Consider the following 4,319-nt stretch of genomic DNA (forward strand, 5'->3'; position numbering starts at 1 on the left):
CAGTCAGAACGGCTCTGGCTTTACTGTTTGTTTTACTGTGAAGAGTTCTTACGGTAGTTTACATTATTTATTTTTCATATTTCATTTGATTTTTTTTTTTTTTGTAAATTATGATGACGGAATACAGTGGCATCTAGTGGACGATTTTCTCAGGTAGGGCAGATCAGGCTTTTATTAATAATTCATTTTCTGTCAAGTCTCATACATTTTTTTATGTTATTAATTGGGGTAAAATAACGGATTATTATAGTCTATCGGAAGAAAGTTAAAGGAAAAAATGCTTTCGTAAATCATATGACACAAAAAGTGGAAATGATTACATACGAAAAGATGAAACTAGACTTAAAATATGATTATGATATTTAAAGTACAAAATATTATAGCCTAGCCCTAAATTGAAATTATGACGAGTTAATAAGTCATGATTTCTAATTTAAGCATTTTTCACAATTAAAACTGTCATCATTACAAATTTTTAAATGTCGTCGGCTAATTATGGTGAAAAGTAAATTATGACATACCAAGTCGAAACTTAATACTTAGTCGAAGACTGACATGAAATTGACAAAAAGTAATAATATCAGCTTTTTAATATCAACATTTTATTTTTACAATTATAACTGTCATAATTCTGACTTAGTATGTCATAATTTACCTTTTTTATATCATCATTATGATAAAAAGGTTTTGACATAGAAAAAAATTATGACAGAATGTCATGTTAGCGTCTCAATAGTATGGTTATTTGTCAAACCATGAAAATTATTATCGTTATTTTGTATTTGCCGTAATTTGAATATCAGCCGATCACTAATTAATGAGTTTCTGTGGTGATGTCATCAGTCTTCAAACAAGGAAAAAACTGTTTTCCAAAGTCAGTAGACCTTTATCCGTATCTCTTATTTCCTCTCTCTCTTTCTCTCAGCTGTGTGATGTTGTGAATCGGGGCCAGTGTGTGTGTCTTGTGAAGCAGAAGGAAGCGCCATGAAAGTGGGTCACCTTCCGGATCTATCCGGACCCTCTGGACACACACACACAGACAAACACAGGTAGACACACACAGTGATCTCCATTATCTGGATACACACACAGGTAGATCTCCATTATCTGGACACAGACAAACACGGGTAGACACACACAGAGATCTCCATTATCTCGATAACACACACACACACACACACACAAACACATGCAGACACACACACAGAGATCTCCATTATCTCGATACACATGTGCAGGTAGACACACACACACAGGTAGATCTCCATTATCTGGACACACACACACAAACAGGTAGACCTGCTGACTTCAAACACGCTGCGCTGCAGTCACTGATTTTTTTCTCTGTCTCTCTCTTTCTTTCTTTCTCTCTCTCTCTCCCCGCTCCCTCTTTTCCCGGATCCGTGGCCTCTCAGAATTTGGCAGGACACCCAGAGACCCTCTCAAATTAAATGTAGAAGTGAGAAAACGCACACACTCTTACTCATGCACACACTTACTTGCTCACTTACACACACACATAATTTTTTACTTAAAGTCAACTTGAAAGTTTTTTTTTTTATGAAACAAATTCAGAACTAGGAAATAATGTCTCAATAAACTTTGTAAAGTTGCTTGAAAGGGAAGTTGCTCTGGTCTTTTCTCTATCGAAATGCTTCAGGAACAAAAACACATGTGGGCGGGGCTTGATTGTGTCTGTGGGGAGCTGATTGGCTGGTTGGATGGTTGTGGTTTGCTATTGTCTGATTTCAAGTGAGTGACAGGTTATAGCCCCGCCCTCGTCATCAGAGAAGAGATGCTGAAGAGGAACTGATTGAGATTTAACATTAACACTATAATGATGATGTGCACCCATGAATCATTTACAATAAACACTGCAATATTCCATAAAACAGTGACTTTAACATGTTATTTATCATGTTAGTTTAAGAAATGTATTGTAATCTATATTTGCACACGATCCGCAGAGAACATCGACCAACCCCTGACCTTTAACCTGACACCGCATCAGAGTTTGCCAGCCTTGTCACTACAGCACTGAACGCTGCTCTGTGTGTGTGTGTGTGTGTGTGTGTAAGTCATCACCTGATGCCAGAACAGCCTGAGAACACGAGTGTCAGAAGGAAGCGGCGGATGAAGAGTTTCTCTCCGTTAGAAGAGCCTGAACTGCAGAAATACTGAGAGCCGGACACGAGGAGCTCTGGAGGTACACACTCACACACACTCAATTAATAATCAATAAACAATAAATTATTAGAGTGTTTAAAGATTAACTTTAAGTGAGTGTTAGATGACGGCACAGGTCATTTAAATATACGGATTGGGTAGATGTGCATTAGATATGCAATATTGTCTGATATATCTAATATTTTGAATGATATCAATAAGTTATTAACAAATATGAAATAACAGATGTTATGTTCAGGGTTGTGATGTAACGGAAGTAGCGACAGATCTTCCGTACTGTGACAAATATCTGAGTGAAATGGATTATGGGAAAAGGAAAAATGTTGGGCGGGGCTTGATTCTGTGCATCGGTTGATGATTGGATGTTGAGATGTGGGCGTGGCTCTGAGTGTATGCAGATGAGCGTAAGATTGAGGGGCGTGGCTTAATAAACAGTACCCTCCACTAATCATGTTAAATCTTGATTTCAATATTACCGGAATTATCGTGATTTTTATTTTTGTTATAATCGAGCGTCCCTGATCAGTGCTTCCACTGAGGATGAATTGATTTGTCATTTCGGTGATTGTCTATCAAGGGCAAACACACGTGTTTGTGTGTGTGAGTGTGAGTGTCAGTACAGTGTTTATGCGTGTGATCCTGCTAGTGTGATCTTCCACATCGCCATGGTGACGGTGCCCTCTGTGTGTGGACCCCCCCCCCTGTAATGAGCTCTATTCCTCCTGTCTCTCTCCCTCCCGCAGCTCCAAGACACACACACACACACACACACACACACAGGCAGAGCTGAGAGAGAGCTATTGACAGGGGGGAATTAAGATTTTTGATAAAAAAAATACAAATGTTTCAAAACATTTGAATTTTAAATATTTCATTAATAATTATTTTTGTATTATTTGTTATATTTGTATTTTTTGGCTGAGCAAATATTTTTATTGTAGTATTTTAAATATGGCCTTATTAATTTATATTTGTTTTATGCATGTTTTGTTTTATAATATTTTCTTGATATTTTTGTACATATTTATACTTTCTTTTTGCCCGCCAGTTTTAACCAGCACATTTTTTCCCAACTCAGATATATATTATATACAAATCTGAGACCACATTGAAGATATTCTGTCAAAATCTATTTTAAAACTGATGATAATCAAAGTTTTTTGGTTTGTGGAGATTAGTGGGCAGGTAACGGTCATTGTTATGTCATTGTTAATGTCAGCAACAGTTGCTAAGGCCCCATTGGTCAGTAACGGGGGTTTAAAGGCGGGGCTTAGTCACGGGTGAGTCTGTAGGGTCAGATGTGAGAACAGGAAACATCTGCAGGTCAAACCGTCGTGATCTCTGATGACCTGTAGAGATGCTGTGTGTGAGTGTCTGTGAGTGTGTGTGTGTTTAAATGCCTTGTCAACTACCTGAAATAAAATAAGTTTTTTTTAACATTTTTATTTATTTCAGTTTATTTTTATTTCAAGTAACAAAGTATATATATATATGGTTAACTCCACATCAGCTGCATAAACTCATGAACTAACCGTTCAGAAATGTCCTGTTGCTTCTACATGTCGGCACTTCTAGAGTCGCTCATCTTTGACTCCGCTTTCAACATTAAAGGATAAACGCTTTTGAAATGTTCAGGACACACTAGCTCTCGTAGCTCCGCCCCCTGTGCCGGGAGCAGCAGCTCATTTGCATTTAAAGTGACACACACAAAAACGGCGTGTTGTTGCTCACCCTCAAAAAGTGACAATTTTAACATGTTATATAAATATCTGTGGGGTATTTGAGCTGAAACTTCACACACACACACACACACACACACTATGGGGACATCAGATTTATCTTGTGAAAAGGCCATTATAGGACCCCTTTAACTATAATAACCCTGCATGCGATTAATGAATTAACTGGAATAATTGTTCAGCATATCAAAAAAATGAATTAGATAATTAATAAGGGGCGTGTGATGTTAATGTTTATCCATATTCCTCTGACCCGGAGTCAGTGTAAAAATCAAAATATACTGGAACATGAATTTATTTTCAAGTAAATAAACCCAAAGGCAGTCCAGCTCACAGAGTCTCTCTCTCTCTCGTTCTCTATCTCTCTCTGCACACTAATGAGAGCGAGTGAAC

General features: G+C 37.5%; 1 long non-coding RNA gene across 4 annotated transcripts in view; it reads left to right on the forward strand.

Annotated features, from left to right (window-relative positions):
- The window catches only part of LOC120491978 (uncharacterized), a 38,993-nt gene extending 37,941 nt beyond the window's left edge, over positions 1-1,052 (forward strand). For all 4 annotated transcript variants that reach the window (XR_016148631.1, XR_016148634.1, XR_016148632.1 and 1 more), the window contains one exon: positions 926-1,052. This is a non-coding gene — a long non-coding RNA (uncharacterized LOC120491978). The remainder of the gene's footprint in view (positions 1-925) is intronic.
- The last annotated feature ends 3,267 nt before the right edge of the window (positions 1,053-4,319 follow it).

The sequence above is a fragment of the Pimephales promelas genome, chromosome 21 (genome assembly GCF_988280905.1).
Source record: "Pimephales promelas chromosome 21, fPimPro1.hap1.1, whole genome shotgun sequence".
Taxonomy (NCBI): Eukaryota; Metazoa; Chordata; class Actinopteri; order Cypriniformes; family Leuciscidae; genus Pimephales; species Pimephales promelas.